This window comes from Emys orbicularis, chromosome 3, assembly GCF_028017835.1.
Source record: "Emys orbicularis isolate rEmyOrb1 chromosome 3, rEmyOrb1.hap1, whole genome shotgun sequence".
Classification (NCBI taxonomy): Eukaryota; Metazoa; Chordata; order Testudines; family Emydidae; genus Emys; species Emys orbicularis.
In genome coordinates this window covers 163,591,648-163,619,201 of record NC_088685.1, presented here as the reverse complement: position 1 = coordinate 163,619,201, position 27,554 = coordinate 163,591,648, and the positions used below count along the sequence as shown (strand labels likewise).

At 42.4% G+C, this 27,554-nt stretch overlaps 2 long non-coding RNA genes across 2 annotated transcripts in view; both read right to left on the bottom strand.

The window, feature by feature from the left end:
• The window catches only part of LOC135875509 (uncharacterized), an 85,256-nt gene extending 76,975 nt beyond the window's left edge, over positions 1 to 8,281 (bottom strand). Inside the window, exon 1 of the long non-coding RNA XR_010561280.1 lies at positions 8,150 to 8,281. This is a non-coding gene — a long non-coding RNA (uncharacterized LOC135875509). The remainder of the gene's footprint in view (positions 1 to 8,149) is intronic.
• Positions 8,282 to 15,502: 7,221 nt separating this feature from the next.
• On the bottom strand, positions 15,503 to 26,381 carry LOC135875462 (uncharacterized). Its single transcript, XR_010561274.1, has 3 exons — positions 26,279 to 26,381; positions 20,227 to 20,328; positions 15,503 to 15,589 (listed from the first exon to the last, which is right to left on the bottom strand). It is a non-coding gene; the product is annotated as an uncharacterized LOC135875462 (long non-coding RNA).
• Between the last annotated feature and the right edge of the window lie 1,173 nt (positions 26,382 to 27,554).

Below are 27,554 nucleotides of genomic sequence, written 5' to 3'. Positions count from 1 at the left end.
AACATAAGCCTTTCAAAGGCTTTCACAAAATGAAATTGAATCAAAAACATCAGGTTTTCAATTTGGGGGCCTTCCTCCTTGCAAGAGTCCACTTTGCACCTCAGAAACCTTCCCAGCAAAAACTTGGTCTGAATCAATACATCTCCGTGAAACATTTCGGCTTTGACAATGCAGCACATTTCAATGAAAAAACATTTAGTTAAAAATGTTTAAGCAAAAATTTCCCCCCTTCCTCTCAACCAGAAGAAAAAGGTGTTTTATACTGGGAATGGCTGGGCCTAGAATCCCTCTCTTTTTGCCAGAGGTCTTTTGCAAAGTTTTTGGAGGAGTCCCAAAGTCAACAGCATGTATCTAGACTGATTTTCAAAACTACAACCTGATATTAGGATTCTGGATTTCAGAATTTTTGGCTGTTTTGCTTTTGTCATCAAATACTACAAAACTGTACAGATGGGAAGACATCACACAGACCAAAAACCAAAACCACTAGAAATTACATACATCTACAACAAAATATACTAGCCCCCTATAGCCTCAATTGTATACTAGGGCTTTTTTTTAAAGCACATGCGGCTAAACTCAGCTCTGACAAGCAGTTGAGTTAAATGGACTTATGCAACCTATACGAGGGCTGAATCTGGCCGATGATGTCCAAGTTTTTACAATGCTTCCAAGTCACACATATGACAACACGATTCTCTAGATAAGCGTGCGCGCACACACTCCCCACCAATGTGGTCTGTTCTCCTCTAAAGAGGTAACAATTACCTTTTTTCACCACCTCTGGGAGTCCGTCTGGATGGGGACGGACGGACTCATTCTCATGTAGGGAGATGGCAACCTCATCAGCACCTGACCAAAGGAAAGAGTCATTACCTGTACAAATAACTTTAAGGAGACTCTGGAAAGATGAGTTTAGAATGCAATGATCTCAATCATTCATTTGTTAATTAAGTACATAAGATGTGTGCTTGTGCAACCACAGTAAACTATACCAAATAAAACAAAACAGACATCATGTAAAGGTTACTTTACAGAAGAGATCTCTGTTGATACCATATTTACTGTCAGGGTGCCAGGTACCCCGATTCTTTGGAATCTGCCCCTGGACACACAATGCATGGGCAACATTAATTCTGGCATTTCCTAACTTTGAAGTGCTTAACATTACCACCTTACCATTATTTTAACAATTGTTGTGTATATAATTGAATATAGCTCGTCTCAGAAATATGGATCTCTTTTTATACCGCTAGTGATTCTGCTTATTGGACACTCATGAATATTTGCTAGCCTAACTTACCCTAGCTAATGGCAGACAAGTTGTAGTATATTTTACACACGGTGGTGACCACTTTAAACGGTTGTCCTATTAGCTCTATACTTAGCCCCTGACAACTCTTGAAATGACTGAAGCTTGTGATCAATAAAACCCCAATGTATGTGTCTTAAAAAATATTTGTTAAAGTTAATCAACTCCAGCACTTCCTGGTCCCAGAAAGCTGCAACTAAGGACACCAAAAGCTGTTTGGAAGGACATATGTATAAACTCTAAAAGATGTCAATTTCTCCATGGTGGATGCTGAACTATCAGCCATCTATACCCAGAATGTGAATTTTCTTTGTTGTGATGGCCAGCAACGGAAAGAACAGACACACTCCAACATTTTACACTCTCATGTCTCAAACAAAGCATTGTAAGAAGTTATACACAGCACTCTAATGTTCTTTAAAAAATAGCCTCCCCTTCATCCTAAGGTCATTTTTGATTTCAAAACATAGGCATTGGAAATCTATATTCATAACATATAAGGAGACTCTGAAATTTGAGGAGACAGATCTTGGGCCAAATTCTCAGCTGCTGTGAATGGCAGAGCTTCAGAAACTATACTGATTTACACCAGCTGAGGATCTGGCGCCTCATCTGAATCAAACGTAATAATGCATGTTTTGAAAACATACTGTATAACTAAATGCATTAAGGTTAGAAACAGGATCATGATTAAGGCTATGTTTTAGTCTCGGGTATTTTTAGTAAAAGTCATGGACAGGTCACGGGCAATAAACAAAAAGTCACGGCCCCATGACCTGTTCATGACTTTTACTAAAAATACTCGTGACTAAATCTTACCTACTGGGAGGGGGGACGCTCCTGAAGACTGCTGGGGAGTGGGGGAGAGAGAACAGGGCGACGCTGTTGCTGGGGGGATGCCCAGGACCCCGCTGCCACTAGTCCCAGACTGCTGCTCCAGGGCAGCACCAGGGACCATGCCTAGTGCTGCCGGAGCAACGGCCAGTGCGGCTGGCTCCTGGGCTTCCCCAGCTGCTGGGGTGGTCCTGGGATCAGCTGCACCAGCACTGCAAAATTCACAGAGGTCACGGAAACCGTGACTTCCATGAATGATTTGCAGCCTTATAATAACATTCTAGTATAGCATTTCCTTCTTAAACTACCCCATACTTGGCTTTTGCTCCTTTAATGGAGCACCGTGTTCAGCAATTTGTTTCTGCAACATTTTTTTTCCCTTCTCTAGCTGCTTACAGGATTTCATCCACGTCTTCATTTTACTGTGAGCAAATCCATTTTGCTTCTTCTGTTGAACTGTAGACTTCAGATTGTCCAACTATAAAATAAAAAATTGTTTTTAGTTGCTAATAGGAAACTTCATTCTTCTGTATAAGCATTATACTATCACAAATGGCATCTCACCTGTCATTAAAAGTTCAGTGCAACTAAAAAACCAGACAAAAGTTATAATATGCATTTGTATAGTAGATTCACTTAGTAATATACAATTGAATTATAGCAGCTTCTAATTCCAACAGAGAAACATTAAAGTCATGTTTATTGGAAAGCTACATGTGTGTAGATTTCCTTGATAGAGAAATAATAATCTAAATAGAATATTCAAAATAACCCAATGACAAAACCCAGCTGAAAAGCATGTGGTCCAGGCATGTTTGTCCACCCTATGTGCATTGGAATGCCAAAAGAAATGGATGGTGGATATCTGGCAGCCTTATAAAACACACTTCAGGATAACGTAAATATCAAGCACAGTGCTCCATTAGCTGGGCATGGAGTGAGCACTGTAACTCAGTGCCTGCTTGCCACAATACGGGCTCCACACTGTGCTACATGATTGCTTTTTCATGTGTTTATTTCTGAAGCGAGAGCACAGAACTACAGTCCGTCATTCACCACAAATGGAAGTAGAAAAAGACTGCAGGCTAGAAAATGCAGAGGGAATTGATAAGAAAAAATTCACCTGGATGGACAGGTTTAAAAACTAAAAACGCCTATCTAAATTATTAGCAAAAATAGTGCTGTCATAAGAAGAATCACTTAATTAATAATTTAGATGGAAATTCTGCATACATCAGAACTGATATGCTCTCACAAGTTGAGTGTGACATAATGAGGTAGTAGAAGCAGTTTCAAGACAATAGGGGCACGTCTACAGTGGGAAGTTTCGCAAGGTATTAATTAATGTGTTCATTAACATGATGTTACAACATGCAGTGTAGACACTGCACTGTTATGTTTAATATCACATCAGTCAGTTATGGTTAACCTTAGGGGCAGAGTGAAAAGACATGTTTAAACACGGTCTAATTTGGAAGTACAGACCCTGGCAAGTAAGGTATTGTTTCCTTTGCACCATAAGTGGAGGCATGGCGATGTCTCTCTCTGGTAGGACTACTGCTGCACTTAGGTTCCCCAAACTTTCAAATTTTCCTTACATTTTAGTTTAACATCTACTTTTAACTGGAAATGATGATCTCAAAGGAGGAAAGCATGAGAAACTAGATAGTTTATTATTATTGAGGTTTTTTTCAAGACATTGGCTTCCAGTGCTGAGAGAATCATGTGGGTTTGGGATTTCTTTTTTGTGTGGTTGTGTACCTGGGGTACTTCCCCCGATTGTTTACAGAAGTGAGGTAGCACGCTAATCACCCTGCTCTGGGCATCGCTCAACTAAGTAGGGGTACTGAGACAAATGCTGATTGTTGGAATAGCTTGCTAGATGGCCCCAGGTGCCTGAAAGGGTGTCTGTCTACACCCTTCCGAAGAGAATTAGTACCACTTGGGGCTTTTTACTCAGTAAAGCAGGAGCCATTTTGAACATGGGAAGGGATTTCTCCTTGACGCCTCTGTAATCCCCTGATGGTGCAGCTACATAAGGAATGGAATTCTTATGTGCCTCTGTTCTGGGCACACACTGTCTAAAGTGCTCTTCAATCCTTCAACGCTGAGCAAGCCTATGGAGAGGGGGAGGAGACTCCAAACTCCTTTCCCTGGTAAAGCCTGGGTCCTTGACCTGATAAACGGACAGGGACAATTCCCACTCCATTGTGACCTCAAATTTGGGCCCCCTTCCCTGGTTGAAAGAGGATCCCAGGTTGAAAAGCAGAGATGAACAATTTACATTACCCTGCCACCTGAGACAGGGCTTCACAGAAGTAACACGTGTCTCTGCACACCCAGATATACTCCAGGGTGGGAGGGGGCAGTGAGTCTGATACAGAGCACTCCAGGAGACCCGCATATCGGAGAAAACCCCAGCAAACACATCCTAAGAGTGGGAAGGCAAGAGAAAAGATTTAAAGCCTGATGTTTATACGACCTGCTCATTAATTATACATATTACTTCCTTACAAAGGGGACAATTCCGTTTGTCTTTTTGGGACCCAGAGCATATGGAGTTTCCAAGTGTTATTCCTGAGCAGACTATGTGGGGTTCTCATCTCCTTGAGAATCCTCATGCTCCTGATCAAGCCTTCTCACAATGGAGTCAGGGCTTCAAATGGGTGTGTTTACGTGCGCATGCAGGGCACTAGTGCGCTGGTCCAACAAAGCCCCATCCCCTCACACAGCAAGGGTTGGTGGCTTGTAGCAGCAAGACGTAGGTTACCCTCTAAGACCCCTAAAAAGCTGCCCACTGAACTACTTGGACTTAGCTTGATCTTGCAGGGCTTTTCTACCACTGCACTAGTGGTCAAAGGGAGTTACTGAGAAGTGCTAGGTTTGCGGATCCAGAGAACATACTTGAGGAGAGAGAAAGAGGAGCAAGAAGTTGAAATGAAATCAATATTGCAGAAAAATGAACAAAAATTAATGATAAAACAAAGTTGTTGGGAGAAACTGAACCGCCAACTTGTTCTGCTGGTGGACACAATTTCTGGTGGCCTGAGGTGAAGGATGGAGCTTAGTCCTGGAGCCTTCAGCAACAACACTGGTCCACCTCCCAGTTCTACAGGTGAGAGGAATCACCTCTTTGTTCCGAATGAGGAGAAAAGTTGGGCCACAGAACAGACAAAACTTGCACATTTTATCATGTTTTCAGGTGTCCCGCTAAAGACCTCCTGTATCTTTGATAGCCAGAAGTTTATAAGATAACAGATTTAATGAGATTTCCATGCTACTAATGGAGAAGTTATAGCAAATGTTATATTAGAATAGAGACTAGATATTAAAAAGGACACAAATAAATATTTTGGCTCTTAAAAGCTTAAGTATAAAATGCCTTATTAAACTATATGAAAAACTTATGTTTGTTTCTAGTAAGTCTACTTTTTCTTCTTCTAAAGCCTTGTTCAGATTCTTAAGGGTTCCATTTTCAAGTTGTAGCTCCTGGACTGAATCCTGGAGCAATTTATTGTCGCTTTTTAAATGCTGAAGCTCGGCTTGTAGTGCTTCCAGTTCTAGTTTCTGAGACAAACTCTTATCTATAGTAATAAAAAAAATTAAGTGGTTAATTTGTGAAAGCAAACTATGTCAAATATGCAATATTAGCTGTTATGGGTAACACTATAAAATGGCAATATTGACAATTTTCAATTTTTCACCTAGCAATAAATTTTCTTAGTATTTCAGAATATAATTACGTATGTGTTCTAAAACTGCCTTTATTCCCAAACCATGAAATTGTATAGCTGAGACAATTTTAGCATTGCCAGAATTCAGTTTTGCTGAAAGAACATACTGCTAGTCAAATCGCTCTATGCTTCACAATTGTAACTCTGTTTCTACGGCCCATCTTCACTGAGGTCTGATGGCTTGTACTCTGAAACTCATGGTTGACAGGTAACAGTATCAATGGCTAGATAAAGAATTTTGGTGCCCTATTTGTCCATTTTCCTGTCTTCAAAATCCAGAATATATAAAAATGATCAAGGTGTTTGATGGACTGATGTATGGAGTAAAATTAAGAGACACAGACAATACAAGAGATTTCCCGTATTGCAAAGAGAATTCTATTGAATAACACCAACTTACCATATAAAACAAGACTACGCATTCCCTTCCTACAGGACAAGGAAAATTCAATGTCTCCAAGACCCAGAACTTGGTGAGAAAGAGGGGCACAGAGAGGGGAAGGGAAATGATCGCAATCAACAGTTATTTGAAATATGTCAACACATAGGATGGAGAAGGATTATTTAGGGTGGTGATTCAAAGGGGAGTGTAGCGGGGCGGTTGCCCGCTCTAGCCCTGAAGGGGTTGGAACAACCCTGCAGAGGGCTGTGGCTGGGGAAAGCAGCAAGCCTGGGCTGATTGGGGAGGCAGCTACAGCTGGGCCACGCCCCCATCAGGCCACAGCTGGCCCTTATAAAAGGGCTGTGAGCCAAACACTCAGTCAATCTTCCTCTAGCTCTGAAGGGAGAGGGACCTAGCTGCTGGGGAAGCTAAGGGTACTGGAGTGAAGCAGGGCTAGGGAAAGGCCAGAGGAGCTGGGGAGCTCCAGGCTGGCAATTCCCCAGGCTGCAGGGCCTTGTCCAAGGCCCAGAGAGGTACTGAGTTGTAGGGAAAGGCAGCAGGTCCAAAGTCCCCTGCCAATGATGAGTGGCCATTACAGACTGCAGTCGGCCCCAGTGAAACAGGGCTAGATGGTGACTGGCAGTAGCCACTGAGGCAAGGTGGAGGATAGGGGGTGGGGATTCCCCTGGGTGGGAATCCTCAGATAGTGGGTTACTGCTGGGGGCAGGACCCTGACAGGGGAGGACACCAGGGTCCGGGAGGGACACGGGGGCTAATGTCGAGCAGGATGGTGACCGTCAGAGGGTGCTCTGGCTAGAAATGAGCTAAGTCCCTGGATGACCAGAAGGAGGCGCCGCAGGGGTGAGTCCCACACCGTTACAAGGGGGAAAAGGTATAACTAGAGAGGATAATCAGAGACTTCTTAGAGAGGAAGAACCGTCCGGGGGTTAAGGGTGACAGCCTAGGACTCTGGGCACCCACATTCAGTTATGTTTCAATTAGGACAAGTTATTGTTGGTTGCAGTGAAGAGCTACAGCACAAACATCTTCTGACTTATTTTTTTGTTCATAATTAGTCCCTCCAGAAAACTGAGATAATGCTCCCATTTGACACCTTAAGAACCACAGATAAAAGATAGCGAAAGCAAGAAAATGGACTTCGAAGGCATTACATTTTATTAGCTAGCCGAAAGTGCTGCCACTTGCCAAGAATAAGATCAAAACGCAAAGCAGTTATTTGGATGGCCTCGTGGATTGGAGAGTGCAGAAATACTGATTAAAATGGGAGCAGGACTAGGTCCATAAATTTAATTTTGAAATCTCATTAAGTGAGGTTAGACTTCTACAGCGATAAGTGGGAGCAGTCTCCTTCTTTACAATGGCTATTTAGCAGAATGACCTGTTCTCTTAAACCTCAGTCTGCAAAATGCATTTTCCCAACCAGATAGACAAATGTAGGGAAAAGTCAAATTAGGGCTCGGCGGGTAACATTTCATCACGTTTTAGCTTGATGGAGTCCATATACAAGCTAAAGGATAATAGTTTGAGGTATATTGGTTTGCTTGGGATTTTAAAACACAGGAGCACATTGTAGTATTTAATTTGCTGACCATATAGTTTTGTTTGGGACGTATTTATTCCTCATTTTAAATCGCTTTAAAACCATATAATTTTATGAGTTAGTATATTTGTATAAAGAAGTTCCATCTCAGTTTGGAAAGAGAATTGCGTGTATTAGCTGAAAGTTAATTTAACTATATCACACAGTGGGAACTTTTTATTTCTTGGGGATGCTTCAAATCACCATTTATAATAAAGTTTACAGATCCCCCACACTGAAGTAATACTTTGTAACGGGATTTAAATAGGTAGAAATGTGTCACTCACTTTTCATCTCTTCAGAATTCTTCTGGGTCTCCTTCAGAAGGTGTTGGGTTATTTTTAGTGCTTCTTCCAGCTGATGGATTTTTTCTGATTTTTCATCAGACTGGCGGCACAGGTGGTTTTTTTCCTTCTTCATTTCCTACAACAAAACATTAGTTACAAAACAGTCAATTAAGTCAATAAACTGAGAGTAGTGTGATGTGGCATACTACCCCTCTGAGTCCCATGAAGACTCTGGAAAGTTGGGCCTTGGTTTCTAAGCACTTACATGACTTAGGAACACGAACTGCACTCTTGGCAATCCTCAGAGGGCAGACAATCCTTTTGGGACATCTCCCAGCTGGCACAGATCACAGCAGTACTTAGCTGGCTCAGGATATGGAACCAGGGAGCTGCAACCAGTTCTCTGTTGCCTGCCCATAGCAGATCTTGACACAGGATGGAATCCAGCCCACAAAAACGGAGTCAGTGAAGTTAAGTGACTTGCCCAAAGCCACAGAGGGGAGTCAATTTCACTGCCAGGATCAGAACACAGGAGAAGTTTCCAGTTCCAGCTCCTGTTCTCAGACCACCCATCTCTGTGTGGATGATTCAAATATATGAAGTTGCTCTTGTTAGCAAGATAGCATTAGATGCAAAGTATTATTACTCAGTAATACCTGGGGGTTCGGGATAGAAAATTTTCTAAGCATCTTTTTTCCAAATAAGTTAAGAAAAGTTAAAATACCCCATACAACTATGTCCTACCTGGGAACTTAAAATAAAAGTTATTTCTAAGAAACTAACTCCTTCCACCCAAACTCCTGCATTGCTGGGTAACAGATGGCATGGCACTGGTGGGACTCTCTTGGAAGCAAGCCATCATTTATTCATCTACTTACTACTAGCAGATTGGCACCAGTGCACAGAAGCCAAATTCAAGAAAAGGGAGGGTCTGGATGGAAAACAACTTAAATCCTTGCTGGCACAGCACGTCTGTATTTTCAGCTATTTAAACAAGTCACCCAAAGAACATGAATAAAACCGTTGCTGCTTCTAGTTATTTTCCTTTTGTTTCACAACCTCCTAGTCCAAAATATCCAACTGTTATACCGAAACACACACACACACACACACACTCTCTCTATCATCAATCATTCTAAAATACACAGTTGTCAAGAGACAAAATTTTTAGACAATGTTGATGTATGACAAATGTCTCAAAGCTGCATGAATTCTGAGCTTCCTGTGTTCAAAATACCAATGAAATTCAAGGGGTTTAAGTGGCTGAAAGGCCCGCCCCTCTTGCTGTGACTCAGCACAAGTGGCTCTGATTAAGAAGCATTCAACAAAAATCTGGAACCAACAACCTAACATAGCTGCAAAAAAATCCCATGCTCTGATGCTGGACTTTCACAAAACCATTTACAAGACATGCATTCTCCCACCTTAATGTACATCCCATCCCATCCTTTGCAATTACAATTTGGCCTCAATCACATAGGCCATCATTAACTCTTGCTTGAATAATCGAAATCCAATGTATTTAGACTCAAATGCATCTGCCCTGAAAAATCTGCAACAGTTACAGAACACAGCAGCACACCCCCTCGGTAATACAGGTTCACTTGAGTACATCAGTCCTATGTTTCACTCACTCCGCTGATTCCCCAACAGAACACTCAATCAAATCTCAGTCTTTATTTTCGAAGTTATAAAGACCATGGGCCCAAAATACCATCTTACTCTCTCCGACTTCAGTAGCTGTGTTCCTCAGGAACAACTGTCTACACAGCAGAAGTAAAACTAGCATATGCAGGAGACAGGGCTTTTTCAGGAGCTGGCCCAATACTATGAAATTCACTCCTGCAAAAACTTAGAATGACAACTAACATCACCATTTTTCATATTTATACTCCCCCCACCCCACCCCCCACACACACCCTTTACCCTCTGGGACAATGGCTTTCAACCTCTTTTCCATTTGCGGACCCTAGAAAATTTCAAATGGAGGCGCAGACCTCTTTGGAAATCTTAGACATAGTCTGTGGATCCCCACAGACCACGGGTTGAAAACCACTGTTCCGTTGTAACGACAACCTTTCGAGGACCCCTTAGACAGTCTGCAAACTCCCAGGGGTCTGTGGACCAGAGGTTGAAAACCACTGCTCTGGGGGATATGGGAGAAATAGAAACCTCAAATAACAGATGCTAGTCACCTTAATTATTCTTAACTCTGGAAAGCATTCCGATACAACAGCAATTGGCACAATATAAGAACTTAAAAAAAAACCTCTGATCTTGCTTCTATGACTATTCTGACTTCTCTTCCCTTTCATTTTCCTTCTAATTCCAAATTAAAAGGAAAATCTTTTAATCTACAATCAAGGTTTTTTTAAAATCAAAATTTACAGCCAAATCCTTTTAGTGTAAATTGGAATAACTTTATTGATTTCAATGGAGCTATGCTGATATATTCCAGGTCAGGATCTGGCTTCATAGTTAGAATTTTGATGATAATGCTAGTCTATAGTGCTTGAAAAAGTAAAAATGTACAAATCATTTTTGGGATTTTCTCTTGCTTTAAATTGATTGTGTGACCAAAAAAGTACCCATTCCTCCACGAAATCTTGGAATTAGGCAAAACACACTTATACTTAGGAAGCAGCTAATGATTCTAGAATTTCCAAATGAACTCAAACAGATATTTAATATATTTTATTTTTAGGACTAAACAAAGAGTCTTTTGAACCATACGACATAATTAGATTAGACAAATAATTCCATATGAACTGTAACCCTATCTGTAGTATGCTGGTGCAAAATAATTTTTTTAAACCCTGACCATACAACCAATTTTGTGCCTGGGGTCAGTCCACATGGAATCAATTGCAAAAACTACAAGATCAGGGCCTTATTTTGTATCACATCTATAGGTCTTGTGACAGGGTCGGGCCAGAGGGCTACAGGAGAGTGATCCTATTGGGATCCAGGAAGTGGGCGGGCCAAAGCCGGCCAAAGCCCGCCCACTGCTAAAAGATCCCCCCAGCCTTAGCGGGGGATCCACAAGACCTGGTAACCAAGTGATTTTGGGGGACAACTAATGAAATAACAGGGACAGGAGTGCGGTCAAAGGGTCCGAAGGGAACCTGAATGGGACACTGAGCAGAGAACCCCGGACAGCGCCCACTGCTCCTCGAAGGCGTCAAGGGAGTCAGTGGATGCCGCCCAGAGGAACTCTGCCCGGATGCATGAATGGACGGAGGATCAGAAAGAGGCCCCACAGTCACAGGAGACTCCATTGGCCAACCTCCTCTCCCTGCTTTTATAGATGGCCATTTTAGCCAGGGCCAGGAGGAGGTTGACCAGGAGGTCCCATGACTTTGTGGGGCCACGGATAGAGAGTGCATAAATAAGGAGGTGAGGGGAAAAGTGCAGCCAGAAACGCAACAGGATATCTGTGAAGACCCGGAATAGGGGCTGCAGCCTGGCGTACTCCAGGTAAACGTGCGCCAGGGTCTCCCTCACGCCGCAGAAGAGGCAGGTGTCCCGGGACAGGGGTGAACCGCGCCAAGTACATGCCCGTGCTCACGGCCCCATGAAGGAGCTGCCAACTGACATCCCCGGCAGGCCTTGGGAGCAGGGTGGAGTATAGCCTGGCCCACCGGGGCTCCTCACCCTCTAGAAGTGGCAGGAGGTCCCGCCACTTTGTGTCGGGGTGTGACGCGAGAGTGAGGAAGTGCAGGGTGTGGAGCACGAGCGTGTATAGATGTTTCCTTGGCACAGTCTGGAAACGAACCGGCTTCAAGTCGTGTAGCCGGCTTACGGTGAAAGGGCGGGGAGGCCGGTTGGGTCCACAGGGCAGGGGCCCGCTACAGGAGAGTGAGAGAAGGCAGATATATTAGCCCCAGATTAAGCAGGTCCCTTTTCCCTGGGGCAGTTCCAGAAAAATCAGGAATTTTCTGGAACCAATTAAGGCAGGCAGGCTAATTAGGACACCTGGAGCCAATTAAGAAGCTGCTAGAATCAATTAAGATAGGCAGGCTAATCAGGGCACCTGGTTTAAAAAGGACCTCACTTCAGTCAGTGAAGGGTGCGCAAGGAGCTGAGAGTGAGAGGGTGTGCTGCTGGAAGACTGAGGAGTACAAATGCTATCTGGCATCAGGAGGAAGGTCCTGTAGTGAGGATAAAGAAGGTGTTGGGAGGAGGCTATGGGAAAGTAGCCCAGGGAGTTGTAGCTGTCACACAGGTGTTACATGAAACACTGTAGACAGCTGCGATCCACAGGGCCCTGGGCTGAAACCCAGAGTAGAGGGCAGGCCCAGGTTCCCCCCCTATTGGATATAAGAGGAGTCAGGGTGACCAGACAGCAAGTGTGAAAAATCGGGACAGGGGGTGGGAGGTAATAGGAGCCTATATAAGAAAAAGACCCAAAAATCGGGACTGTCCCTATAAAATCGGGACACCTGGTCACCCTAAGAGGAGTTGACTTGGACTGTGAGTTCCACCAGAGGGGAAGGTCCCTGGCCTGTCCCCCTGACCCAAGGTGGGTCAGCAGAGACTGCGGGGATTGTTCTCCTTCCTTTTCCCCATGCTGGCCAGTGATGAGGTTAGCTGAATGAACGGCAGGTTTGAGCCACAAAAGTGTCCAAATTGAGGGCAGCCGTGAATCTCTGAGGTGAGCAAATCCGCCAATAAGCGCAGGGCCCACCAAGGCAGAGGAGGAACATTGTCACAGTCTTAAGATGGTCCAAAAAAGGACAGCCAGATTAAGACAGTATCGAAACACAACTTCTGGTGGAAATACACTATTCTCCAACACACAGCTTGCAGAGTTCCCCTGTGAGTCAGTAAGGCCTAAATGGCACCAGTTCTTACTGATTTCCAGTTTAAATTATTAATTATTCCAGTTGCCCCTCTGATTTCTTTACCTCAAAGTTTCTCCTGAGCTCATTTTCCTTTGACTGGCTTGCCAGTAAAGCCCGTGATGCTCTGCACAGCTTCTGTGTCAGCTCATTGGAGTTGTTTTCTAAATCGTGTTTCTCGGCTATTGCCTATGAGGAAAACACATCACATTTTATTTGTAGTCATATTTAATCTATTTGAAAAAATTAAAAATTCCTGATGTCCCTTTAAATGATGAGCTCCAAAGATACGTTATAAAACAAAGCAAAAAGAATAAGCTATGTTCTGCTTCCTCTTACAGAAAGAGAACTTTGGAGTAACTGTTGACTTCTGCGTTGTATAACTAAGAGCAGAATTTGGCCCTAATCCTTGAAACTCAGCATGATGGCTTTAAAAAAGTACAATTAAAAATAGCCCAGATATCTGAAAAATCCATCCTCCTTTCACTGTCCAGTCCCGGGTTCTAGATTCTGTATCATACCAAAACCAGTACATGTTAAGGTAACACAAATCTTTAACTCAAGACTGGGCAAGGTTATGAAAAATATTTTCAGGCACATTTTCAAGTATATAGTTGTAATGTATAAATATATTCATAATTTAAGCAATATTTATAGTACAGTCTGTTAATCATTGGGAATCCTAACCAGAGCTTTCTTTTAAGTTCAATCATAAGGGCAGCAGATTTAACACTTGCTCTCAATTTTTTTTAACGTAACATATTTTGTCAAAGCAAGCACCTATTAGGTTTAGAAGATGCTTCCCCATTCCCACTCAGTCCTCAACTGCTCATTTGAGAGGTAACATTTAGCTGTTGGACTGATGATCAGCTATCACCAAATATGCCATTGAACAGCCAACAAACAGAAAGGATCAATACCAAACTAGACTCAATTCTGTACAATCCAAATATCAAGAGATTGACAAATTACTCTACCTTTTCCACTTACTATATATTCAAGGAATAGGTTACATGTTCTTAAAAACCAGTATTGGTACACCTTAATTCCCCGTATTTATGGACCAACAAAGACATTCAGCTTGCACCTCTGTCTCCAGAACTACATTCTTCGGGGGTAAGGGAAATTAGTGTAGTGCTATGCTCAATCTTAAATTTATCACCTGACTTTATATCACTATCTAAACCAGGAAGTTAACAAGACCATAACTGTAACACCACCAAATTCTAACTGGTTTTCAACCTTTTTAATCTGTTTTATATCTGTCATAAGAGCTCTATAGTACTCCAAATTAAAAAGGAAGTAAATTTATTACCAACATCAAGAGAGAAAAAAATGAGAATGAAATAATTTAGTTCCATTCTAGAAAGGAGTACGCTTTTCTGGATAAAAACCTTTAGACGTCCAAGTTTCAGTATGAATCGAGTGTTTCAAGAGTAAACATGGAAAGAAGAGTATGTGTAGTGGTTAGTATTTTCTCCTCTGTAGAAAAGGTTTGATTAATGTGCTCACACAGCTAGGATGACACATAGCTATGCCGGACAGCTATCGTGGACAAATTTAGAACCTCTGTATTAAGTCAGTGTAGACCATGTGTATCAAAAATAAAAAAGCAGTTTTCTATTAGAGAGTGTGGGTAGAAAAGAAGCAGTGCTCAAATCCAAACAAGGCTAAAGGGAACGGTTCCAGGGCATTACCCCCAAACTGCCTTTGGGCCCATCTGCTACCTCAGTTTACCTTCAATCTTGCATCAAACCAGCTATCACATGTGGCGATTTTACAGTAGTGCTCTCTTCCAGTTTGGTTTATTATCATAACACAACACTCAAACATACCCTTACCAGCCTCAATTATTCCTTTCCATTTCTAAGGCCTCAAGTTTTTCCAGGTCTTTATCAGAACATGCCCATCCCTGCAGTCCAGCCCCTCTCCTAGCTGGGATTTCTGCATCCTGCAGGTCCATCAATGGAGGCTTATCCCTGCACAGTTTCCAGTTCCTTGTAAATCTCTTCCCCCAAAAGTCTTCTGCCTTAGAGTTCTGGAAAATTGTCACCTGTCCTCTTCACAGGCTCTCTGCCTGGGAACTAAGGAGAGAGAGAGTGTCTCTCTGAACTTTTGGGGCGTGGGGGGGGTGTCTCTCTCTTGAATGACTACAGGCTGCCATGCATCTAAACCAGCAGGCCTGGTTTAGATGCATGCTTCTGTCACATGACCCTTGTATTCATTCCCATCATACAGGGAGATGGGCTAAACCTGAGAAAAAGTGCAGCTGTGCCCCAGTCTTTTAATGGACCAGCTCACCCTGTGACAGGAACATATCGCAGCTTGCTCTGACCTGGGATGTATTTAGTTGCACTTAAATATTAGTCATGTCTAGAGCTTTAAACACAAAAAAGAGGACAGTTAAAATTTTACATAAAATAAAAACTCAGCATCACCACTTCCATTTGAATAGTTCAGATATTAAAAATCCTACGTTGTCAAATTCTGCCCGTAGACCACGGTACTCATGCTTGGCTTGCTGCAAGTCCTGGTTCAGTATGATCTCCTTGGCCTGCTGAGCCACTGTCTCTAAGGCACGGAGCTGACGTAATACTTCCTAGAAATGTAGAAGATGGGGGAGGGGGAGGGAGGAGGGGAGAGAAACACACTCCTGTTACATGTTTCTAGTCAAGTTACTATAACTATTAACACTGGAAAACATGGGGGAGGGACTGTAAATAGTCTCTGTAAATAGTTACTAATTACACTAAAGCCCTCTCTTACAGAAGCAAAAAGAGTTTAAAAACCATTTTTAAGTAAAGCATAAATTCTGTTATGGCCACTAATGGCCATGACTCAGTTTGGCCAATCAGAGTAGCCTACTGAATCTGTTACACCAATACAGGTGGATCAAAAAAATACTAGCAAATAATGGAATGAAGCTTATATATCAATTCAAAAGTAGATCTCCATAACAACATTGAGCATTACAACTAAGCAACCAGACTAATCCCCAATAATCATGATCCTTTGGGGGAAAAAATTCCCTTCTTTGCTATGATTACATGTTTAACTTACTGCTGTAAAAATGTTTTTTGTGAGGAAACTGCCTTAGTTTTTTTCATTTTGACTTACCATAAGACTGAGTAGCAACAGAAGCTTGGTAGAGGGGCATTCACTCCTCCCGCCTCAGTTCTGGGGGAGCAGAACTTCACTAATGCACACCTCCTAAGATCCTTAGGAATCTAGCCCATCTCCTGCAATCTTTAGGAGATGCAAAGTAGATATCCATCCAGGTATAATTAGTTTTTGAGGCTTCTTCCCAGCCCCACGGTCCTTATGGTTGGGGCTCTACATGAATTTGAGAGGGGATTTATGTGGGGGAATAGGGCTATGAGGGGCACAGGACTTTTAGTAGAGGGTGTTGAGGTTGGTAAGGAAAAGAGAGAGCTAAGTGGGGGAGCAGAAAGTGGAGGAAGATAGGGAAGGGAAAGCACTAGTGGCGTCTCCTGGCAACAAACCTCTCTGCCAAACTTCTCTTGGCAGCAGTTGCAGGACTCCCCTCTAACAAATCACAGCAGGTTTGTCAGATGGAGAAGGTAGTGAAGTGCTAGTGCTTCCCCTCTGCTTTCTCCTAAGCACCCTCCTATCCTCCAGCAAGACACCTGCTCCATCCCATGTCCTCAAGTACCCCCACAGCCTGTTCCCACTCTCATTGCCAGCCAGAGACCCATCCTATGAAGTCCCCAACCCTTTTGGATCCCAGTGATCCATTTCCCCAAATCTTTATGTCTCCCCCACTTACCTCCAGCCTCTCTGCCCTCATACCCTTTCCAAAGGCCCACTCCTACCCTGGGCTGGCCTGCCAGGAGCAGAAGAATGCAGGTGGGGAGGGTCACACTCAGGAATAAGTGAGCCAATTACTAGCAAAATGTTCACACTTTTTTTCTGATGTTTTTTATCATCTAACAATAATTTGGGGGGGAACAAATTGGTAGCCTGCCTGCCCAGCCTACCTTGAAGAAATACGGATTCACTTCCTCTTACCAAGTTATAACCACCAGACTACTATTATCAACAGGTAGGGAACATGGCTTTAGTCAATTTAATTCGTGGTAGGCCAATAAATTGTTTCACTAACAAATGCAGATCCATCCAACTGCCAAACTAAAAGAAAAGAAAAAATCCAAATAAAAGTAGCAAGGGAGAGTGTGACAAAGGAGAAAAAAATGAAAGCGGGAAGGTCAGAGTGGAGATACTGAAAATATTTTCCCACTAACTTACCCTCAATTTGAATACGAGCTACTAAAATTTGCCCCTTAGTAGCAAAATCAGAATATCATGTTACAAAAAAGTTATTTTCCTTACACTAACTGGTTTCTTTTGAGATGTTTTGGCTACATGGATCCTGCTCTAGGTGTGCATGTGCCCCATGTGCATGAGATTGGGTTCTTTTGGGTTGACAGTGCACAGTGTAGCATCAGCAGGTATCTTAATATGCACGCACACACACACGCACCCCCCTCACACACACATAACACCTGCGGGCAAAGCAGGCCCAGCCACTTCTCAGTTTCTTTGCCAATACAGAATCCCAAAACTAATGGATTTCACAATAGTAGAGGAAGAGGACTGGTCGTGGGGTCCATGTGGGCAGAACAGCCAGAAGAACCAGAATTACTGTAAGGTAAGTAATTGGAGTTTTGTCTCCCAGTATCTGTTAACATGGATCTCACTTTAGGTGACTAGCAGTTATCTCCCTATGGAGGGGGATGTGAAGAGTCTAATTTACATAAAGACTGCAGGACTGCCCTAACAAACTGGGCATCAGATCTAGTAGTTGCAACTAGCGAGTAGTGCTGAATAAAAGTATGCAATGAGCTCCAACTGGCTCCCTAGCAAATTTCTGACATAGGAACCTTCCTCAAGCATGCCCATGTCACTTGGGGCCTAGTATAGTTTGCTTTAATATGAGAAGGTGGATCTAATTTATTTAGTTCACAGAAGATCTTTATGCAGTCAAATATCCATTTCAAAAGTCTCTGGGTTGAAATAATGAGCCCTCTAGACCTATCCCAAATATTACAAAAAAAGTTCTAGGTCAGTTATGGAAAGGCTTTGTTCTATGGAGGTGGTAGAAAAGTGCCCTAAAGACACCACTCATATGAAGTTTTGCCTCTCCAGGAGTCAAATGAGGTTTGGGGGGAAACACTGAGGGTGTATGCACTGATGCAAACAAAAGCCTGAGACCACTCTGAATAAGAACCTAGGGCAAGATCAAAGAACAGTCATCTTGTCTTTGTGAAATATAGTAAAAGAGGTCCTGCCATTAACGCCTAAATCTAGCTTATCCTTTGAGCGGAGATAACAGCCACCAAAAATCCTGTCTTGATAGAGAGGTGATAAAGGCTCTAACAGGGACAGGGGGGAGATCATTAGGTCCAGGAATACAATACTTTGGTCCCAGGAAGGTCCCTCACTTGGGGAAGTGTAGTTGCTGTAGCCAACTACACTTGAGCACCACAATCTCCAGCCCCAAGTTGGAGGCCACTCTTTCAAGCAGCTCCTGGTGGGCACGGAAATCGTCGGGTAGCAAAAGGTTGGCAGGTCCAGCCACCGCCTCGTCAGGGAACGAGGCAGCCATGGGTGTTGCAGCTGGTTCATCCTCGGCATAGCCAAGGCCTGGCCCTCAGAAACTACCAAGGGTGCCTGGAGAGAATATGAGCACGGCATGGGAGGGAACCCCCAAAGGGTCCAATACAACACTGGGGTGGCCATTGGGTGGATGGCCAGGGACCCGATGGCGGGCCTGCTGAGGGCTCTGGCCCATAAGACCAGTGCTGATGATGCCTCTGGGGTGGGGAGGACTCAGTCTCAGACCCCGTGGAAGATTCCTCCCTAGGAGACTAGGGTGGAGCTGAGGTGGCCTCGTGCTGGTAGTCATGGCTTGTTGGGGATCACTGTTGCACCAGGGAGCGGCACCACAGGGAAGGTGACCGGTGTCTCAGAGCTGGAGATGCGCTTCACGGTACCGAGGATTGGTGCCGGGAAAGTGGAGGCCAGCGAAGTGGCGAGCGATGACGTGATAATGGGGAGCGTCGGGCTGGGGAGCGGTGCCACGTCGGAGGCCCAGAAGGTAGTCTCATCACGGATTTCCCTTTAGAGGAAACCGCCTTGGAGAGGTCTGCCAAAGATGGGCCTAGGTCCCCAGGCATGGGTGGCACAGGGAGACACATCAAGTCTCTTGCTGCTCGGAATGCCTCCAACATTGAAGGTGACATGAAAAAATGTTGTGGGCCCCGACGTCTCCCAAGAGTAGGTGGTGGTTCCCAATTTGAGCTCGGTGCCCTAGGTGATGTGGCCGCTGCCAGATGTGGCTCTTGGGGAAATCGAGCAGCCCTGTGCAGGTCTCGATTTGTGTGGGGACTCCCGGGTAGGTGTGTGTGGTGCCAGAGAATGACCTCGTTCCAACCATGACTTCTTATGCCTCTTCTTAGGCATGGGAGAAGGGGAGCGGCACCAAGAAGGTCCCGGTGTCAGAGGGGCACTCCGCACCGATGCCGAGGTGCTCGATGCAGAGTCGGAGCGGCATGGTTCCAACGCAGGGCACAGGGCAGCCTCCATCAACATGGCTTTTAATCAGATATCCCTGTCTTTAAGAGTGCGAGGTCTGAAGTTTTTGCAGATCCTACACTTCTCTTTAATATGCGCCTCTCTGAGGCACTTAAGGCAGCTCGTGTTCAGGTCACTAATAGACATAGGTTTGCTGCACCCAGCCCATGGCTTAAACCCCAGGGACCGGGGCATACCCCGTCCTTGGGGCTATGTCCCTAATGGGACTCCGCTCCTAAATACTAACTACTAACACTACAGTAACGATATACAAGAAAAACTCAGAGTCCAAAGTTAGAGAAACCACTATCGGACTTGTGAAAACAAGAAACGTTCCAACAACCGTCACTGGTGGAAAGAAGGAACTGAGAGGGCATGGGGCCAGCAGGGCCCAATGTACCAGCACATAAGCACAGGGCTCCAGAGGTTGCCAAAGCCGGCCCTAGGGGGTGCGCACACACCAAATATGGAATCGACATGAGCAAGCACTCAAAGAAGAAGAATCCAATCTTGCGTGCCTGAGGCACATATGCACCTAGAGTGGGATCTACATGGACAAATACTCAATGAACAACTTGTTCACTCTGGTAACAGCAGTCTGGAGGCAACTTTAAACTTGTGAAAAAATGGGTCTTGTCTTACCTTTTCCCGTTCTTTTCTTTTCTCTTCTAAGGAGCGACGATTAATTTCAACTTCGCTTTGCCATTTCAGTAATCTTTTCATGTTTTCCTCCATCATTTCAGTCTATAAAAAGTTTAATCATAAATCACAGTGATGCAAGGGGAATATTTATTATTTGTACTACAATAGCAATCCCGCCCCCGCAATCAGGATTGAAACCCCACTTTAGTAGGCACTGTTAAAAAAAAAAAAAAAAAAACACATACATACAAGGAAGTCATGGTCTCTGCCCCCAAACTGCTTACAGTCTTCCATGACCTAGTGAACACCCACACAGGTATCCCATCCCAAACTGATAACAGATTACACTTGGCTATAGTACAAGTGTGTGCTAAGTTTCAATAAATGAGCAGCAAAAACTAGAAGTGTTTAGGCACAGGAGATAAATTCAATGCAACTTTCAATTTACAGTGAATCAGCACATTGATTCAACTGAAAAAAATTAGTGAACTATTTTGAACAGCAAGAACAGAACAATTTTCATTGTTTAAAGTAGGTTAGACTGGAATTTTAAACTGAAAATCAATATGCTAAGAATGTCCTTTTTAGAGGAAATTCTCCTATTAGAAGTGTTTCAGTTTATCTGTCATTTTATTAAAATAATATATTGCTTGTAATTTTGGTGGTTTATAAAGAACTAGAGTACACTGAAACCCCATTTAATAAATTCCCAGTGTAATTTCTATTGTGAAAACAATCTGCTGATAAAAGTCTGAAAGTTGCCCAAAGCACACTACTATACATTTTCTCAGAACACAATACTACCGTCGCTCCTTTGCCTCTTACAGTTTCATTGTATTCACAGCATGTTAGGGAGACTTACAACCAATTTACCAGAAAGCTGTCCTAGCAGAATAACTGTTTTTCTCTCTACAGAACACATTTTTATTTTCTGAAATCTTTTCTTTAAGACAAGTAACTATTTTTAAAGGTAATAAAAAAGTGAACTGCTGATAAGATTTAAATCATCTTCATGGTTGGATGCTTTTAAAGCAAAAGATGAACAATTTACTTGAATATAATTTTAAAAGGATGTGAAAAATGCTACTGGCATATGTGGAGATATATTTCATTTTAATTTATGCTTTATTGAAGTGAGGAACTATGCAGAAGAAAAAATGCTGCTTTTGCTTTATTTCTTAGTAGTTTAACACAGTACAGTACTGTATTTGCCTTGTGGGGGGGGGGGGAAGGGAAAGGGGGTGTCTCTGCTGCTGCCTAATTGTGTTCTTCTGGTTCCAAATGAGATTTGTGTGGTTGACTGATCAGTTTGTAACTCTGGTGTTCGTAACTCTGAAGTTCTACTGTACATTATGGAGCCACCATGAGCAAGCACATACATAGCTTTGTTGGAGAACTGTGTAATGAATTGTGTTAGTCAAATATGTACTAAGTAATGTTAGAGAAATTATTATATATAATACTATAAGAAAATAGGAAGGAATTTTTGCTTTTTGTATGTATTTCTGCTGCTTTAGATCATCAGATTTTGCTGAAACAGTCTGTAAATCAGAAAACTGGTTTGTGTGTTTCATATATAAAGTTCTTGACCAAGCAGATAGCAGGGTAGAGAAGAGAGCTGTTAGCTTTCAGTAAGTCAGGTACAATCCCTCATCCTCCACCCGTCCATTCGACCAGCTAACAAGTAAAAACTCAAGACCACAAAAACAGATGAGTAAAAAGAACAAAAATTGCTGTAATGTAAGTACAACTGCATGGAGCCAGTGAGCGTGACAGCAAGGAATAGATGCATTGGGAACTACACAGATATAAGTAAGTTTTAGCAGGATAAGCAAAAAATGTATTAATTTGGGTTAGTTATTGTGATTTATGCAGGAGAATCTTTTAATTAGGGGGTTAGAGTGGAATATATACGGATAAAGACACAGATGAGGTAGCTTGCTATACTGAGTCTGCGCAAAGTTACAGAACAGAGGATTAAAAAAATAGATGATTGACATAATAGTGGAGAAGATACAGAGGAAAAATAGCCAAGCATAGCAGAGATTTGAAAAGAGTCACCCTGTCCCCAAGAAAGATAACTTGAGCATTTCCTTTTCTTGCCTTATCTTTTTTTGAATGTTTATGTAATTCATAGGTGATAGTAGCATTTTCTGAAAACATATATAATAAAGGCTAAAATAAATTGTTTCAGCCTAAATTGAAGTGGATTTGGTTCTCACCCAACAGGTTGACATTGGCATTTAAAGTGGAACTAAAAATCCCTGTTTCACAGTATAATAAATTTATCTACTTTCCAAGTTTAGCAGAGTTACACTTTAGATGACATTAAGTTTCTGCATAAAATAGTTTCTTACTTTGCCAAAGAAAACAATTTAAAAAAAAATCACAATATTAATAAAATTCACCACTTGTTCTCTCACCTTTTTCTGGGTTTTGAATATTCCGGTGGCAACCCACCCCAGACTCTTCATATATTCCATATTTAATAATATAATTTGTAATTCAGTCAGATTTCCAACTCATTTAAAGAAGCTAGACTGTAATAAGAAAAGCTCTTAACAGTCACACCTAGAGGTTATGGTGACAGAGTTATGCCAGTAACTCAGGTGATTTATAAGTAGCATCATTGTGACATCCGAAGTAGCAACCAATCAATCTTTCCTCTGCAATTTGCTCAGTAACTCAGGTGATTCATAAGTAGCATCATTGTGACATCAGAAGTAGCAACCAATCAATCTTTCCTCTGCAATTTGCTATCAGTCACTGAAGTGGAGAGGGCCTATTCACAGGTCAAAAGTTCTCATTGTTAAATTACTTGAACATCTGTATACAAACATGGTAATAACACTGGATTGGCTCAATGTCCCCGGCCTCAACCTACTCCCAGCCAAGACCTTCTCTCAATGGGGTCCTCACAGAGGTAGCAAAGAACAGCCATTACCGTACCTCTCCATAGGGAAATTCTTAACCCCCATTCATATGATGGTATAATCTTCAGCATCCTGTATATAGGATGTAGGAAGCAGCAGAATTTTCTAACATTCTTAAGTAGGCAGCAGAATCTGCATGCATATATAAAAACCTTGACAGCAAAGGGTAGGTGACAACCATCACATCTACAGAAGACACATGTGGTGGTCCCTTTCCCCATGGCAACATAACTTCTTTAATCTAAGTGTGTATGGAGGGGCACAAAGGGGATGGGAAAAGAGTTAAGCTAAAGATAAATATGAAGAATCATGGAATCCATGACTTGCATGAGCTACAATGTTCTACCAAATGCACAGGAAAATTGTGGAGCTGCAGCAATTGGCAGAGGCCAAAACATTCAGCTGAACTTCCCCATGTTCTCAGGAATTCCTGTAGCCCCTCAGAGTTTCTCCACTAATGTCAACTCAGAGTGCCTGCAAAGTTCAGAAGCTCCACCAGAACCTGCAGTGCTCCTGGTAACAACAGAACCTGAGGAATACAGACTGGTTAACCCCTATCGTACTTCTAAGCACTACAATGCTTCCTGTTACTTAGCTCCCCCGTTGTTCTCTGCATAACACCGGGGGCTCTCTGCCAGCTTTCTTTCTTTGCATGGAAAAGATTTCAAAATGTCTTAAAAAAATAATGAAGAAAATCCCCAGGCAGAAACCAAACCAAACAAATCATTAAAATCTGTGAGTAAAGTTGACAGTACATGTAAGTGTTTTTTTACATTCATAATAATGCTGCAGTTATTAAAAACAAACAAAATCAAGCATTAGAAACCAAGGTAATTCAGAGTTAAGATCAAAATAAAAGACAGCCTAACATTTGAAAGTAGGCAAGTCCCTCTGCCCCTAAAGCAGGGGTGGGCAAATTTTTTGGCCCGAGGGCCACATCGGGGTGCAAAACTGTATGGAGGGCCGGGTAGGGAAGACTGTGCCTCCCAAACAGCCTAGCTGCTTTACATATTTCCACAACAGAAATATATCAGCCATGATGCCTAAGCTCTGGTAGAATAAATGCTGAATGAAGCAGGAGAATCCATATTAACCACTTATTAAACAGGCCCTCACACAGTCATATATGCACCTAACTGGATGAAGATCTAAAAGATTTCAGCCTTTGCAAATTAACATGCCAAAGCACGTCTGACATTCAACATAGAGAGCATAGCAGCAGCCTTAGAAGCGGGTGGTTCAGAGAAAAATATAGGCAGATGAATCTGCTAGTTCAGATGTAAGTCTGTGACAACTGTCAGTAGGAACACAGGATGTGTCCTAAAGACGCTTTGTCCGGACATAAGATAGCATAAGTTGGGCTTTGAGCAGGGAGTTGGACTAGATGACCACCTGAGGTCTCTTCCAACCCTGATATTCTATGATGATATGACCCAGGGCCTGAAGCTAGTCTCATTGCTTTACCCATGAAGTACATCTGGAGCAGGGCTTCTCTAGATTTGCAGGTCCTGCAAGTGAAGGACTTGCAAATAGCACATTTTCCAGGGATATTCCCCCAGACAAAATAAATATTTTAAATGCCAAACATTAAAGGGTATAGTGCCCTTGTTTGATGGGCAGTATGTAAATCCAGGGGACTTAGAAGAAGCCATCCTGGCACCAGAAATAAATAGCTATTCTGGTTAAAAAACCAAAATGCCAATGGGCAACAACTAACCAGCCCTATCTATACTATGCACAAATTTGAAAAGAGCCACTTATTTTGTTAGCACTGCTCACTGCCCATGTTCTTCTCGAAGCCAGGAGGCATGAGAAGAACTGAGTGGCGGCTGGCCTGCTCCACCCTTTTATGCCCTTGGTGAGGACATGAGGCCGCTCAAGGTGCATGAGACTCTGAACATGGGTGAGTGGGGTACATTGCACACCGTCAGCAAACTGTGCATATGGATAACCACTCGAAGGGGAAAAAGTTACAAAGGGATAGCAGTGGTCTGTTCACTAAACCGATAATACACTGGCTTTTACAAATTGTCCTAGAGCCAGTACAAAAAGCCCTTGATCAAAACACCAGTTCAGTATGGAGACCTAATCTTGCAAACACTTATGTGAAGGATTTGAAAACAACACATTTTCCAGGAAGAAAGATTAGAGGCTAGAGTCACTGATGAGGCAGAGTTGAGGTTGTTTGAGAGCCTTAATGATACATTTCCAACTTTTTAAATGTTGGGTTGCGATTTACGTTTAACTTAAAAATACAGGAAATTCAAAGTTAATACTTGTTAGTTTTAATTACTACAAATTTATTGTAAGGCACTCTCATTCTTAACTCGAGTTTACCCAAGTATTTAGCCTGCGATAGTTTAGAATCCAAGTAACTTTCCTCTGAATTTATGGTAGTTTAGGCTGAAAATGTTAAACTATATGACAGTATAGCGGTGCTGCTACCCTTACCACTGTGCTGCTGCTGGTGGCGGCGCCGCCTTCAAGCTGGGAGGCCGGAGAGTGGTAGCTGCTCGCTGGGAGCCCAGCTCTGAAAGCAGAGCTACTGTCAGCAGCAGCACAGAAGTAAGGATGGCATGGTATGGTATTGTCACCCTTACTTCTGCGCTGTTGCAGGTGGGGCACTGCCTTCAGAACTGGGTGCCTGGCCAACAGGCACTGCTTTGTGGCTGCCCAGCTCTGAAGGTAGCACAGACGTAAGGACCCTCAATTTGAGAAACACTGGTCTCCCCCATGAATCTGTATAGAATAGGGTAAAAGTACACAAATGACCAGATTTCATGGTCCGTGATGCGTTTTTCATGGCTGTGAATTTGGTAGGGCCCTACTGGAGAAGATGTTCCAGATCTTCAGTGAATCATGCCCAAAGGCATGAGTCTGCACGATGCTAAGTACCTGCTAAGAAGTGCTTGGACCCTTGCAGAAAATGGCAAGCTAATTAAGAACTTAAGGTTGTCCAACATAATGCATACTTTCAATTCATTATCCTCAGGATGTTCTAAGAAACATTATTCAAGTATCTTGAATCTTGTAAATATGACTGAATGTTTGACACACACTACTGCTAACAATAATTATAAAAGCAGCCAGAAGAGGCCTGGTGCAACATGGTACAGTACCTGGGCAGTACCTTGATCATGTTGTGCTGTCATTCTATTCAATTCATCTCTAATTTTGTGCAAAACAGAATCTTTTTTCTGTGCATTCCAATTTTGTTTTCTCCAGCTGGAGTTGAATTTCTTGAAGTTTATTCATATGGAATTTCTTTTCTTTTTCTTGATCTTGTAGCAGATGTTCCAGTTCTTGAACTCTAAAGCTTAATTCTTAATTTAAAAGAAAAAGGATTAATATGATGCCTTCTACTTAAAAAGGTATTTACTGTATTAGTACTTTAAAGCAGCCTACACATTCTAATTAGACATATTCTATGCACTTGATAAGATGCAAATAAAAAAATAACTACTTAATAACTGCTTATCAGGTTAAATATGTAGCAATATAAAAAATTTTAAACATCTATTATCAAATTAGGAAAATTGAAAGGCCTTTAAAAGTCTAGTTGGCACAATTTAGGTTTATTTTTTGAGCTTGGATAGTGACTGTAGATCAGTTTCACTTTGTTTTTTACTAGCTTCATTTTCTGATTCTTATGCATTGGCACAACATCGCAGCGTTTAGGCCACAAATTTTGCAGAGGCTCTTTGTCAGGGGTTCTCAAACTGGGGGTCGGGACCCCTCAGGGGGTCTTGAGGCTATTATGTGGGGGGTCACAAGCTGTCAGCCTCCACCGCAAACCCTGCTTTGCCTCCAGCATTTATAATGGTGTTAAATATATTAAAAAGTGTTTTTAATTTATACGGGGGGGGCACCAGTACAAAAGTTTGAGAATCACTGCTCTTTGTTTATAAGAACTACCTCCACTGGAATTTTCTAAAACGTTATTGAAATATTTCTATTTGGTCTTAAGTTTTGAAAAAGCTGCTTCTTAAGAAAAACTATTACAAACCTGTGTTTTGGGCCAAATTTAACCAAATAGTGTTCATTTAACTTATTCAATGCATGTCTCCCTTTTTGGAAGGGGCTTTAGTAAATATAATATAGGGATTTTTTTTCACATCACTAAAACACTGCGTATCTAAAAATCAAAACTGCTTTTGTCATGATACACGTGTGTGTGTTTGGGGAGGCTCAGAATCTATAGTTTCTTTTCCACAGACTTCAATGGAATTTTGCACATGAAGAACAGTAATCATCAATTTCAGATTATTAGCATGTGAAATAAATGATCTGATCATTCTTTTATGAAGACTTATTCCACTGGTACTCTATCTGCAAACAAACAGATGGCAGCCAATAGCAGTTGAGAATTTTCCTTTTTTCAGTCATTGACCCTTC